The 15500-nt window shown below is 41.2% G+C and overlaps 1 protein-coding gene across 5 annotated transcripts in view; it reads left to right on the top strand.

Moving 5' to 3' along the window:
* The first annotated feature begins 12720 nt into the window (after positions 1-12720).
* Positions 12721-15500, top strand: part of LOC308407571 (band 4.1-like protein 1) — a 48266-nt gene continuing 45486 nt past the window's right edge. For 2 of the 5 annotated variants that reach the window (XM_080899325.1, XM_080899324.1), the window contains exon 1: positions 12721-13088. The gene's annotated coding sequence lies outside the window, so the exon portion shown is untranslated. The remainder of the gene's footprint in view (positions 13089-15500) is intronic. The other 3 variants (XM_080899327.1, XM_080899326.1, XM_080899323.1) reach the window with 2 other exon arrangements.

Here is a 15500-nt window from a genome sequence, read left to right as displayed (position 1 = left end):
GTGACATTGATGGGACATATGTGGTTATGTGCAAATGCACATTAAGTGCAGTAAAAATGATGTGGCCTGTAATTTTAGCCTCAAGGGTTTATTTCTGCTTACAACACCTTTGGAAATTTGCAACATTAATCATTTAGTTAATGCACTTGCAGTAGCGTCATACTTTTCTGTGTGGGTTTTCTCAGGATTTAGTGCAAACTCATTGCCCTGGTCCCTCACGAACCTCTTCATGCCTCCCCACAACTCTTACGATTAATTAAAACTAATTTAATAAAGTACATTTATCCAAGTTTTAAAGCCTAATGCGAGTGCTGTACTTTAGGCTTGCACAATAATTTTCAATTTGGCTAACTTTTTACATTAGCTTTACAACATTTCATATGGAAATATTGCACTTGTTACTTAACTGTATTAATATTTCAGCAGTATATTTTGTAATATACTACTTGGGATTGATTCTACATATAGCTGAATCCATCTTGATCGACTACAGTAGCTACACATTAATCCATCACAAGCAATTGCCAGACATGGTTAGAGTGCATGACTGGGTAGGTATTGGTAACATACCTATATGTGCATCACTAATGACACATGCATGATTGATTTGTTTGTCTTTTGAATTTTTGAGTCAGACTTTATATTGGCACCTACAGTCAAGCCTCAAGGATGAATTTTCCCATCAGAAGTGAAGTGATTATGTGCAGCCGTGTATTGCACATCAAAACGTTTCACACTTCTTGACATCAAGATTACCAACTTGACTGATTTCAACTTGTCACATAGTTTCCAAGCTGTCTATCCGTGACACAACAACAACATCATTCCATGGCGCAGTGGAGCAATTTGGCTTTTTCTTCCTTCTTTGCTGTGTAAATCTGAGCAACAGTGATCAAACCAAATGGCAGATTTATGCTTCTCCAGACAATACAGATGTTTGTCTGCAGCGTGATATGGTAAGGTTGTTGCAGCTTGCAGATCGGTTTATATGAACACCTTCCAGATCTCAATAACAGGTTGTGTGTCAAGGCCCCGGGATGTTTGAGCCATACTGAGCATTCTAACAAGCTGATGTTTAGCAGGTATAATGTTTTCCACGTTTACCAAAGCGAGACCCTATAGATGGATGGGTTAAAAAAAAAAGCAGAACAAATCATTTCCCCTAATTATTGTAAGTACAAAGTTATTGTGTCATTTCATTGACATGTTAGAGTCAAACATTTTTAATAGAGAGCAGTTTGGAAACTTCCAAACTGGAGAAAACTGCCACCAAAAGTCATTTTAAAATGTGATATTTGGGTTTTTGTCATATAAATTAATGTCTGAATAACACATGAACAAACTCCCCACAGAGACAACATAGAAACACTACTAAAGTTTTCAGGGTCATAGTACAAGAAGCAGCTGTTTTAAGTTAAAGGGGTTTAAATAAAAATAAGTATTTTATGATTTTACACATTTTTATTGAAAAGCACCATTTAATCACATTTAAGATAAGATAAGATAAGATAACCTTTATTAGTCCCACACGTGGGAAATTTGTTTTGTCACAGCAGGAAGTGGACAGTGCAAAAGTTATGAGGCAAAAATTAGAATACAATAAGAATAAATACAGTACACAACTGTACAGAATAGAATAAAATAAAATACTATATACAGTAGAATAAAATAAAATAAATATACAATAAGATAAAAATAGAATACAAATACAAATACTATATACAACTGAGTAAAATACAACGATGACAGAAAGGATTATTGCACTTAGTATTATTGCATATGTATGGATGTGTGTGCTTGATCAGTTAAAGTCTTTATTATGGAGTCTGACAGCAGTGGGGAGGAAAGACCTGCGAAATCTCTCCGTCCCACACCGTGGGTGCCGCAGTCTCCCACTGAAGGAGCTGCTCAGTGCTGTCACAGTCTGCTGCATGGGGTGGGAGATGTTGTCCATCAGGGATGACAGCTTAGCCGCCGTTCTCCTGTCACTCACCACCTCCACTGGGTCCAGAGGGCATCCTAGAACAGAGCTGGCCCTTCGGATCACCCTGTTCAGTCTCTTCCTGTCCCCAGCAGAGATGCTGCCGCCCCAGCAGACCACGCCATAAAAGATAGCAGAAGCCACAACAGAGTCATAGAATTTCTTCAGGAGTGGGCCCTCCACTCCAAACGACCTGAGTCTCCGCAGCAGGTACAGCCTGCTCTGCCCTTTCCTGTAGAGGGCGTCTGAGTTATGAGTCCAGTCCAGTCTGTTGTTCAGATGAACACCAAGGTACCTGTAGCTGTCCACAGCCTCAATGTCCATACCTTGGATGTTCAGTGGTTGCAGTGGAGAATGCTTGTGCCTGCGGAAGTCTACCACCAGTTCCTTGGTTTTACTGGTGTTGATCTGGAGGTAGTTCAGCTGGCACCAGTCCACAAAGTCTTGAGTCAGTCCTCTGTACTCCTTGTCGTCCGCATCAGTGATGAGGCCGACTATTGCAGAGTCATCAGAGAACTTCTGCAGGAAGCACTGGGTGAAATTTAAATTTAAATCAAAAGCTAATAAAATTTAAACTTCCCAAGTTGATTTCTTACATAAAGACAATTATTATTATTTTAATTATATGTTTATGTACATAAATAGTTCTAATATAATTAAACATACAAAAATGTGCATAAATTTCCCAAACAGTATTTTAGAATACTTGGAAAGCAAACACAATACCAAAGCCCAGAATCTCAATGATGATCAGTACATCAAAAAAACAAAAAAACAAAACAAAAAAACAACAACACTAGTTTACTTTGAAAGCTTGTAAAAGCATGTTTGCTTTTAAACAAGAGATGCTGACAGAAATCTTCTCAGTGTTTATTTGGTCACAAGTCAAACAAACTGCAGACAAACAAAAAATCATGACAACCATCTCACTGTATAAAACCTTATTTATTACTGTGTCCAGCAATGAGCTATATTTAGATCATATTAAAGAAAACAAGAGCTTTGTTATTTCTGGGTTATAGAAAATCAATTAAATCCTTTTTTTCCTTTCAGTGTTTGAAGGCAGTGATCAAAGCTGAACAAGATGAAGACAGAATGAGTGGAAGAGTTAGTGCAACTTCCCTTTTCACTCGATATGTGTAAACCACAGCAACCAAGATTGTAAATTCACTCACCATTGTGGATCGGCAGAGAGATGAAGAGAATAAGCTCATGACTCTCACACCCACGGGGAATTTTATGGGAACAGCAATGCCCTGTGCACCTGCGCTAGAGTTTTGCTTTTATTCCTTCATAACCATTTTCTTTTTTAGTTCACCCAGAATCTAGCAAAGCAGAAAAAGACACTCTGTAAATGCAAAAATGTTTAAAAAACAGTGATGTTACAGTCTTTTTTCTTCTTCTTCTTTTTTGTACAAGGTATAGCCTGTAGAGCTGTCTGATTTGACTTAAAACATCTGGAGGCCAAGGACGTGCCTCACAGAGGACGGTGGAAGGTACACTGACTTTGATGTTTACAGTTAACAGCTAATTAGATCCAGGCAAGAAACTTGGCTGCCCGTCATTGCCTAAATATTATTTCTCTGTCTCTTGTAATTTTCTGCAGTGCCGTCACTTTCATACTATCCCATAAAACAGAAATGCCATGTCAAGCATTCGTGGCCCGACAGCAAAGCAACGTTAATTTTTAGTTTTTTACATTAGTAATGAAAAAATGAATCTTGTAGACTAATTTTTCATTCATGTTAAAAATTTTGTCAATGTGATGGCATGCCACACATGGTAAGCTCCACACCTCATCACCCGTTGATTCACTTTAGTTTAATTTACAGTCACTACTTTAAAATATTCTATTTATTGTTCAATATCGTTTCTTTATTAAATGTATTCATTTTTCCATCACACCTTCCAATGTTTATATGGCGTGCACACATATTAACCTTGCAAGGTCAAAGTTCTGTTTTGTTATATTAATACATCTTTCTTTGTTTGAGTTACCTGGGGGTTGGTGTCTCCTCCTGTCTGGCAAAAGGTGTGGCAAAGGGCTGGGAGACCTGAAGTACTGCTGACAGCCTAATTGGATTGCACCACATGCTTCATTGCCTGGGGGGTGTTTCATGTTTGTTTAAATGTTTTGTATTAGTTGGTTATATGGCAGCCATCTTGTTTTCCCCCGTGTGTGTCATTTGGTTTAGCTAAACCAGTATTTAAGTCCCCCTGTGTGTCATTTCAGCAGGTCAGTTTACCATATGTTTGGTTGAGGTTTTGTTAATTATTATCTTGAGTTTAGTCTGTTGGGTTGACCTCTTTTATTGGTCTGCCTGTTTAAGTTTTGGCTTTGTTAAATATATTTTCATATTTTTGGGTCAATAAAACCCGTTTTTTGAATTAAAACCACCGGTGTCCTTTATGCTTTACTGCTTGGTCCCTGACAATTGGTGGCAGCAGTGGGATCATCCAGTATTGGACACAGGTCTTTTTTCTTTTTCTTTTTTTCTTTTTTCTGTTTTCCCCATGAGGAGGAAGAATGCATCGTGGTGGCAAGAATGAAAAGAAAAAGGGATCTGCTCAGCAAACCTGTGAAGAGGAGGAAAATGGAGCCTCAGGAGTCACTGAAGTTGTGGAGAGAGTTGAAAAGGAGCCTACTTTGTCTGATCTAGTCAATATGCTACATGCTCACATGGAACAACAGGACATCCGGGATGCAAAACAGAGTGAGTTAAATGCACGACAAGAACAGCGATTTAAAGCCTTTCAACATCAGTTTAGACTTTTGCAGTCAGAAATCCAAGTCAGAACATCACCATCAGATTCTGCAGAAGCTCGCTCTGAATCATTAGAGTTTGATATTCATCCTTCTTCCTCTGTTCAGCAGGCCCAGGCTGAACCAGTTATGACTAATTCCAATCCAGCCATTTCACCAGCATTTCAGTTTCCCCTACAAATAGAGGGCAGATTGGAAAGATTAACTGAAGCTGATGATATTGAACATTTCCTGATCACATTTGAACGTATGGCTACAGCTTATCGATGGCAGAAGTCAGATTGGGTTTTTCATTTGATACCCTTGCTTACTGGTAAAGCTAGAGGTGCCTATGTTCACATGGACATTGATGATTCATTAGACTATGATAAAGTGAAATCAGCTATTCTGTCAAAATATGACATTAACCCTGAAACATATAGGCAAAGATTCAGATCCCTGGACGTTCAACCAGATGAAAGCCCTCGTGAGCTATATGCGAGACTGAAGGAGCTTTATGGGAAATGGATCCAGCCAAAGGGTAAAACTATTCATGACATTGGTGAAACTATAATCTTGGAGCAGTTTCTCAGAATGTTATCTCCTGAGCTTCAGGTTTGGATCAGAGAACACAACCCTGGTTCAGCAATGGAAGCGGCTCGGTTAGCTGATGTTTTTGTTGCTGCCAGAAAGAAGGGGCAAGCATGGAGCCATAATGCATGGAAGGTATCGAGGGACACCCGGAAGATACCTCAGCAAAACCATCTGGATTCAGCAAATACAAGCACCAGTAAGAGCTCTCAGTCTACCACTAGACCACCAAAGGCCTCTGGTAAGAAGCTCATTTGTTATCTTTGTGGATTAGAGGGCCATACAAAACCTATGTGCCCAAGAAATTCTGCTAAAATGGTGCAAATGTGTTTTGCTCCTCGTTCTAATGCTGATCCTGAGCAGGAGAGTGACAAATCCATCAAAATGAGCCAGATTGAAGTGAATGGGGTTCTACTCAATGCCCTTCTTGACTCTGGCAGTTCTCGGTCTCTTATTCACTCAGATTTTGCCCCACCTAATATTGTTCGCACCAGTGATACAATTTCAATCTGTTGTGTCCATGGAGATGAGAAAAGATATCCGACAGCTGACATCTACATTAAAGTTCAGGACCAGATGTATCTGCTGAATGTGGGTGTTGTGAACAGTTTGCCTTACTCTGCCGTGTTAGGGCGTGACCTTCCTGTGCTTTTTGATTTGTTGGAGTCTGAGCAGACTGAGGAGTGCAATGTAGCTGTTACCAGAGCTCAGGCTAAGCAAGTCAGTACCCACTCTGAGACCCTGAGTGCCCTGCCTTTTTTTAATGAGGAGTTTGAGACAACTGTGGTGAAGCCACGGAAGACCCGCAGACAAAGAAGGCAGGAGAAATTCAAATTTTCACCTGTGGATACACTAACAGACGCTGAGCCAACACTGTCACCCCTAGGGTTTAATATTCCAACTGAAATTGCTGAACTCCAAAAATCTGATCAATCTTTAATATCTCTTTTCCGGAAGGCCAAAGAAAAGGAACCTGGAGTGGAGCAGGTTAACAGTGAGTACATCTTGCAAAATGACATTCTCTATCGTCAGCAGGGGTCGGTGCTGCAGCTGGTGGTTCCCCAGAAGGTTAGAAACGCCATTCTCACCTTAGGGCATTCTATTCCGTGGGCTGGCCACCTTGGTAAACACAAGACCACAGCTCGCATCAAACATCATTTCTACTGGCCTGGTCTTAGCAAAGATGTGGCTCAGTTTTGTAAAAGTTGCCCACAGTGTCAGATAACATCTGCTAAAATCCCCCATAGAGCTCCACTCCAACCTCTCCCTGTCATCGGCACTCCTTTTGAGCGTCTTGGAATGGATATTGTAGGGCCTGTTGAGAGGCGCAAAGCAGGAAATCGTTACATGCTTGTTGTAACAGATTATGCCACAAAATATCCTGAGGTGTTCCCTTTAAAATCTATAAAGGCCAAGCCCATTGCATTTTGTTTAGTGCAGTTCTTTGCAAGAGTTGGGTTTCCACGAGAAATACTAACTGATCAAGGCACTAACTTCATGTCTACTCTGTTAAAGCAAGTTTATCAGTTGTTGGGCATCTGGAGTCTGAGAACTTCACCATACCACCCTCAAACTGATGGGCTGACAGAACGGTTTAACCAGACATTGAAACAGATGCTCAGGAAGTTTGTCAACGACAGTGGTAACGATTGGGATCAATGGCTGCCATATCTACTCTTTGCTTATAGAGAAGTCCCCCAAGCCTCCACAGGTTTTTCACCTTTTGAGCTGTTGTATGGTTATGAGGTTCGTGGCCCTCTAACTCTGTTAAAGGAGATTTGGGAGGGAGACAAGGTGGAGGGGGGATCCAAGAACATTTTGTCTTATGTCATTCAGATGAGAGAACGGTTGGAGAAAATGGGTGAACTTGCTCAATCACATATGGTGGAGGCCCAGCAGCAGCAGAAGTCTTGGTATGATAAATCTGCTCGTCAGCGTGCGTTTGAGCCAGGACAAAAGGTGCTCGTGCTCCTCCCCAGTGACAACAACAAATTGTTGGCAAAGTGGCAGGGGCCATTTGAAGTCATGAGGAAGCTGGGACCCACCACATATGAGGTGTCCACCCCAGGGCAGTTACGCTCCAGCAAGGTCTTGCATATAAACCTTCTGAAGGAGTGGGTGGAGCGTATTGAACACAAGGCGGATGCAATGCTCATACGGCGAGTGCCTGAAGAAGATGAAGCAGATGAGCAATATCTACCACCTGCTGGCTCTCTAGATTATGATCTCAGCCATCTCCCAGAGGACAAGCAGCAGCAGGTGAGAGAAATGTGTAAATCAGCAGTCTTTCAAGAGAATCCAGGGAGAACTGACATTGTCGAACATGATATTGTGGTACGAGAAGGTGCCTCTGTGAGACGATTAAGTTACAGGATCCCAGAACGTCTGCTGCCTTCATTGAAGAAGGAAATCGATTTGATGCTATCTCTAGGGATCATTGAAAGATCTAAGAGTGAATGGTGCAACCCTGTGGTCTTGGTACCCAAAAAGGATGAGAGTATGAGGTTCTGCATTGATTTCAGGTACCTGAACTCCATATCCATGTTTGACTCCTACCCGACACCAAGAATTGATGATCTACTTGAACGTCTGGGAAAAGCAAGGTACCTGACCACAATAGATCTGTGTAAGGGTTACTGGCAGGTCCCACTCACTCAACGGTCCAGAGAGTTCACAGCATTCAGAACACCATGGGGGCTTTTCCAATTTACAGTCTTGCCATTTGGACTACATGGAGCTCCAGCAACTTTCCAACGGCTGATGGATCAGGTATTACATGACTGCTCTGACTTTGCTGCTGCTTACTTGGATGATATTGTTATCCACAGCAACACCTGGGAGGAGCATGTGGAACACCTGCGAACTGTTCTGGACCACCTGCACTCAGCTGGGTTGACGGTGAATCCGTCAAAGTGGGTTTTCGCCGCTGCTGAGACAGAATACCTGGGCCATGTCATCGGCAAGGGGGTTATCAGGCCACAAGTCAGCAAAATCGAGGCCATGGAATCATCCCCCCTGCCCCAAACAAGGAAGCAGCTGAGATCCTTTTTGGGCATGGCAGGTTTCTACCGTCGTTTCATCCCTCAGTTCTCCAACAGGGCAGCTCTGCTCACAGACCTGACGGGATCACGTTCCCCCAATTACATCCAGTGGACAGAGGAGGCAGTGGCAGCGTTTCATGACATACAGCAGTCACTAAGTAAGCAACCGGTTTTGTACAGTCCCAACTTTGATGAACCATTCATATTACAGACTGATGCTTCAGATCGGGGCCTGGGAGCTGTCCTCCTTCAGGAAACCATGGAAGGCCGCCATCCAGTGGCTTACATCAGCCAGAAACTGTTTCCACGGGAAGTTCGGTATTCCACAGTAGAGAAGGAGACCTTAGCGATCAAGTGGGCCCTGGACACCTTCCGCTACTATCTACTGGGAAGAGACTTCACCTTGGAAACTGATCACAAAGCACTACAGTGGCTTGAGCAGATGAAGGACACAAATGGGCGAATTACCCGCTGGTACCTGGCCTTACAGCCATTCCGATTCACTGTCCACCACGTACCAGGCAAGGAGAACCTTACTGCTGACTATCTCTCTCGCTGTTCCAGCGAGAGCTCTGAAGAGGGGAGGTGTGTGATGGCATGCCACACATGGTAAGCTCCACACCTCATCACCCGTTGATTCACTTTAGTTTAATTTACAGTCACTACTTTAAAATATTCTATTTATTGTTCAATATCGTTTCTTTATTAAATGTATTCATTTTTCCATCACACCTTCCAATGTTTATATGGCGTGCACACATATTAACCTTGCAAGGTCAAAGTTCTGTTTTGTTATATTAATACATCTTTGTTTGAGTTACCTGGGGGTTGGTGTCTCCTCCTGTCTGGCAAAAGGTGTGGCAAAGGGCTGGGAGACCTGAAGTACTGCTGACAGCCTAATTGGATTGCACCACATGCTTCATTGCCTGGGGGGTGTTTCATGTTTGTTTAAATGTTTTGTATTAGTTGGTTATATGGCAGCCATCTTGTTTTCCCCCGTGTGTGTCATTTGGTTTAGCTAAACCAGTATTTAAGTCCCCCTGTGTGTCATTTCAGCAGGTCAGTTTACCATATGTTTGTTTGAGGTTTTGTTAATTATTATCTTGAGTTTAGTCTGAGTTGACCTCTTTTATTGGTCTGCCTGTTTAAGTTTTGGCTTTGTTAAATATATTTTCATATTTTTGGGTCAATAAAACCCGTTTTTTGAATTAAAACCACCGGTGTCCTTTATGCTTTACTGCTTGGTCCCTGACAGTCAACAACCAAATAAAAAAATGGGAATGTAATGATCTAATAGCGGCCACTGTATTTTCACTTGAGTCTATGTTAACATATGGAGAATATAGACATGCACCACTTCAGTATATTTAAATTATTTATTTTTTTTTTTTTTTAAAGAATGCATGCTGGGGAAAAATCAGTTTGTGAAGTTCTTTGGAAAGTATGAAAAAAGAGTGCACTTAATTTAGTTTCATGGCTTTACTGTGATTTTGTTCACCCCTTCTTCAGGATCTTTCAGATGGCTTCTCATCCTGTTTCCTTCCCATGCTGCAGAAAACAATATGCAAGGGTATTAACAATGGTAAAGAATACACACCAGACAGACTTTTAGGTGAAGACCAGCTGTGTCCAAAACACAGCATTGCTTCAAGCAACCATACATTTTGATTCACCCACCAAATGCCTTATCACGAATAAATTATCTTCCAGCGTTTTCAGATGCCAACACATGCCAAGCATCTGCTTCTCACACTTACTTTAATTGCTGCATTCCTGAACTATCTCAATCCCTGTCATTGAGGCTGAATGTGAGGACTGCTCTGTGGTTACGTGACACAGTTGAAATTTTCCATTTTCTGGTCTAGTTATTTATCAAATCCTCACTTGGGTCAAACTTGGCAAAGAGCACGGATTCGAGGCTATTTCTGCTCAAGATGTTTTCAGTAACATATTGTAGGAACAGCAGATGTTTGGAGCACTGCGAGCCTAAGCTGAATCCTCCTTTCTGTTACCACATTACTTCAATAAACTAAAAAAGGAAGAAAACATTTGTTATTGTAGTAGCAGTTTCAGAGTTATATGAGGACATTTATATTAGCTTAATCCATAAATGCTTATTAAAGAGTTTATGATGTATTATTCAGCATGTATACAAATACTTATGCAATCAGCCTTTGAGCTTACATGTACAGTTCACATGTATGACCTGAGAAAGCCCTTTAACAAAAAAATGGCCCTCAGTAGAAGCACATTATTGCCAAAATGGAGCCATATGGGAATGAGCCATAGTGTAGTCTTTTTTTGTTTGTAATTTAACCTTTTAAATTACTGGCAATTCACTGTGGGATTGTCCCCTGTTAGATGAGTCTGAGAGCTCTGGAGAAAGAAAGAAAAAAAAAAAAAACACTAGAATAATCGCTGGCTCCTGTTTTTAACTTATTTTCATTTCAGGGTCTACTGTCACCAGTAGGTCAATGCAGCAGTGACAGGAACTTAAATTGCAGTACAATGAAAATAAAAGTTATGTTAAAAATGTATTTGCTTTAAAGTTGGATATTGGCCCATAATCATTTTTTATATTACTAAAATACAATAAATGTTTCCATTTGTCGGTTTATTGAATTACATGGATAATGCAACTTTTATAATGTGAAGACAGACATGTGCAGTTATTATATTAATACTGGTTGGAAAGTATGTATTTACAAGATTGCAAGAAACATTTTGAGGTTTACATTTTTGTTTGCAGTTTTTTCTTTGAAGAAAAATATACTGAGCTGTGTGTATTATATTTTCACAAAAGAAACTCGTAAAGTTGGCTGCCTAATATTAAAACAATCCAGTAAATATATAATACATATAACTGTACAGGGACATGGTCATGAAAGGATTTTATATTTCTCATTTATACCTTTTGATTTGTCAATCAGGGAATGTCATATAAAGGAATGTTGGGACGCGGTAACTTCCAGAGAAAACGGTGAGTAAGAGTGCGCAACCAGGCCATTAAAGCATGGCACATGCCAGAATACGTGTGGTTTTACAGAAAAACTGCAGGTGCAGAGCAAATGAAATAGTTTTAGGAGTTTGATCTGTTTTATATGCACCTTGTTTATAGGGGAGCGTTTAAATTTTTATAGTAAATTCCAACCATTGTGGCGACTGTGACAAGAGTAAAGCTGGTAAATGACTGCCACCAAGTGGAGGAATATTATCCTAACCACTCTGCATGACTTAAGCTTATTATAAAGACAGGTAAATAATCCTCTGATAGCCAATAAATGTTGATGCGGGTACTTGGTCACTGTAGAGACCACAGACAAACTTGGCAATGAAGCATCAAGACATATCCTATAGCATTAGTTTTTCCTCCAGAAATCTTACCCCTCCTTTATGCATATCCTGTAACCAGCTGAAGCAGACCCAGCGAAGCGTGAAAGGAATTGATTTTCCTGTATGCATATTTGCATTTCAACAGAACACACTTGTGCATGAAGCCAAAGAGGGCGTTCAGCACAGAAGGTTCCTATGACTCACCATTGCAATACATCACCCACAGAGCCTCCATCCATTCAGCACAGTGCTTGCTTTGCACAGAACAGTGTGGCAGTTTTTACTTAACCTTGTGAGATATGGGCTTTGAAAAACTCCTGAATATAAAATAATATGAGGGGTTAAACCTTGTCACATATGTTTGTAATTGTATCATGCAAAGATTAAGGGAGCTGTATTTGCAGGTAATGATGAAAAAGGAAAGGCAGCTCTCTTCAGTGGAATGACGCCTGCCAGAGAAAATTCTGGGATCATCTTGTGAAGATTGCTTCCCATCAGTATTGCCTTTACACTTAACCTGATCTCAAACTAATCTTAACACAGTGGCTCAAACAGAGGCGCCCTCTGATGGGCCACAGAGTCACTGCAGATTGGGCGTGGACGACCAGCATAAAAACGCTAAGTCCAATTAAGTCGAACGAATATGATTTTTGAAAGGAAACAGCAGCATTTACTATGTTACTGACTTTGAACAATATTCAACTTGGTTTCTTTTTCTTTATTATTATCTGTTATTGACTTATTTTAAAAAACAAAACAAAACTGGAGGGCTTGGGCCATTAACTTTTTTCAGCTGCTGAAGGGAAGAATTGAATCCGTTTCTTATTAAGCCTAAACTGACCCATAGTGTTGGTATTTCCAGCTTTTAAGTGATCGTTAAGTGTGATAACATATGACTAGACAACACGCATATAATTCCTCCCTATAATGCAGTAAGCATCTATATTAACTGCACTCAATTCTTTTATAATCTTCCAAATTTACTAATGGCTTTTGTAATTTATTAGATTACAGTGAAATTAGGCTATAGAATTAATCCTTTTCCAGCCAGCAGCCCCCCACCCCCCATTACTGAGCCTTACAGCGGGATAAGATGACCCGAAAACCAGTAAAGCAAGTGATAAGACACGCTGCGTGTCACGAGCAGAGCGGTCCTCACATTACGCACGACGTTAGGAGTTCCCTTGCTTACACCGCCTCTCCTCTGTCCTCCTAGCCGTTCCGACTGCTAGCCATCCCTGCCGGCTTGTGCCTATCTTCCGTCCCAGCCTGCAGGGCTGCATCTCCCGAGGCAGAGAAAAAGGCTCTCCGGGGCGGTGGCGGCGTCCGTCTTCCAGTTCCCTTCATCTCAATGATCAGAATCTGGGCTGAAGCCTGACACCCAGCTCTGACAGGACAGGTATGCATGTTTATTTGTTTGTCTCATACGACGCGGATGACAGCGGAACAGGTGCATGCTGCATTTACCGGGTATTACGAAGTGACATTGGAGGCGAGAAGCATCACACACACCGGTGATTATAGCTTTGCGCGAATACGCGTCCTGCATGCTCCGTAAAGACACTGCTTTTGTTCCTCAAGTGTCATGGGCGGATGAAGAGGGTGTTGCCACATTAGCCTTAATACGACCAATATGGTCGGCAGGCTGGTTTAATAAGCTGCATGGAATGAGGGCACCCTTTATTCCATGCATATCAAGGCCCAGCAAGAAGCAAGTGCACCTTTATCGGCTTACTGAATCATATAACGTCTGGTCAGCTCCCTCGCTAAAAACATACAACCCACGTACAATTGTTCAGACCTATTCTTGGAAATGCCGGTGTGTGTGTGTGTGAGAGAGAGAGGATTATTATTTCTCTATGTCTATGGAGCTAACAGCTGATGCTCAAGATAATGAGCTAATTGAAGTGTATTGTCGCGGGTGTGGCAGAGGGGGCAGGCGTGGGCGCCGAGGCAAGGGAAAGGTCTCCTGAATATGTCAACTGCACTGTTTAAAAGTGGGCTATTTAATGAAAATGCTCGGAAAGTAGAAGGACGGCAGTTGTTACTTTTTTCGATTGAAACGGCACATTTATAACAATGAATAAAGAAAAAAGGTGCAAAGTGGCACTGATTCAAATTGCGTTTTCAGAAAAAGGCAACAGGTGTAGGGGGTAATTGTCCATTTTTATGCCATTATTTTGAAAATTTGGGTTTTAAAATTTGCTCACTTTCGCAAGGTGAATCTGTAAACTGCACATCAGAGCTAAAGATTGATTAAAACAATGAGTTATTACATCACCCCTCCCCCTTCCCGTCTCCTTTTCATAGAGAACTTAATAGCTCAGCTGCTACAGTAAAAGTTTGCCAAGCAGAGGAACAACAAAGAGAATTCACCGAGGCAAACAGTAAAAAAGAAAGGAAAGCAAAATACACACAAAAACATAAAATAACCACAACGCAAGCTTTATTTTAACACTTCCAAAAAGTTATCATCATAAGTAATGCCTCCTTCTGTTCACCCACATACTCAAACAGACTGCCAGTCCTTGTGTCTCTGGCTTGTTTGCAGCCACACCGCAGGCTACAGTATCTCCGAGACTCAGAATTTCAGAAACTGAGAAGGCAGAGTGAAGAAGGGGGGAAAAATAGATCTAAAATCCATCCATCTGTCCATCACACCTCTGTCCCTTCATGCATCCTCCAATCTCATTTTCCTTTCACCTGATCCACTTTTGGTCTCCCTGGTGCATATAACAATCGTAACTATACGCAGTCATAGTGGTGCTCCTCGCGTCCCTCATTTAGAGCAATGCCTCTTTGTGTAGATGTATGTTTAGGTGAACACTTACAGGAAAAAAATATTGAATAACTGTTATATAGGTTTTTGTCATGGTGCTGCTAGAAGTTTGACTGCAAGCAGTACAGTAAGAGAATTACATGGTACATTTTCCACAGAGCAACTTCCTCTAATGTGTGACAGGTAGCAGATATTCAAGCGAACTCCTAAACTAAGAGTGTGAGACTTGCAAGGTTATATGCAAGTCTCACACTTTCTGGTTAATGTGCAGCTTCTGTGCAGTCTGTCACCAATCAATACACACACGCACGCACGCACGCACGCACGCACAAACACGCACGCACGCACACACACACACACATCCTTTTAGGTCATCATGTGATAGACTGACGGGAAACACCTTCGTATGTGTCTTTTTATGCACCTAAATTCAGCAAGAGTGCTTGTTTAGACTAGCACACATTGATGCAATTCTCCCTTGAGTCCTATTTTAAGTCATCCTATGATCGATTTGTAATAGCTCATTGAAGCATAGCCAGTGGTCTTTTCACAGCCAACGGGGAATTCTCCACAGGATAAACTCATATTGCTTCGAAGTAACAGGAGCTTTCAAAGACATATTATGGATAACAAGCAGCATGTAATAAGCTGTCACTGTATTATCATCACAAATGATGTGCGACAGTAGACAATGCCCGATCTAGGAAGACATCACATCATTTGTTTTTCTTTTGGAGATCCCTCCTTTAACAATTGGTTGCACAGTTTGACACAGGTACAAAAAAATCAATAATCATCATAATAATCTTAGAACCTGCATAAATGCATTTTCTGAGGTAAAGCATTGTAACTTCTAAAACCTAACAGACACTGTAAAGGTAATTCAGTTCAGTTCAATTTTATCTATATAGCACCAAGTCGCAACAAGTCACCCCAAAGTGATTTATATTGTAAGGTAAAGATCTACAATGAGCAAGCACCTGGTGACAGTGGGAAGGAAAAACTCCCTTTTAACAGGAAGAAACCTCTGGC

Source organism: Rhamphochromis sp. 'chilingali' (assembly GCF_963969265.1).
Source record: "Rhamphochromis sp. 'chilingali' genome assembly, chromosome: 12".
NCBI classification, from domain to species: Eukaryota; Metazoa; Chordata; class Actinopteri; order Cichliformes; family Cichlidae; genus Rhamphochromis; species Rhamphochromis sp. 'chilingali'.
The sequence above is the reverse complement of the archived record's forward strand: the minus strand, read 5'-3'. Positions and strand labels throughout refer to the sequence as shown.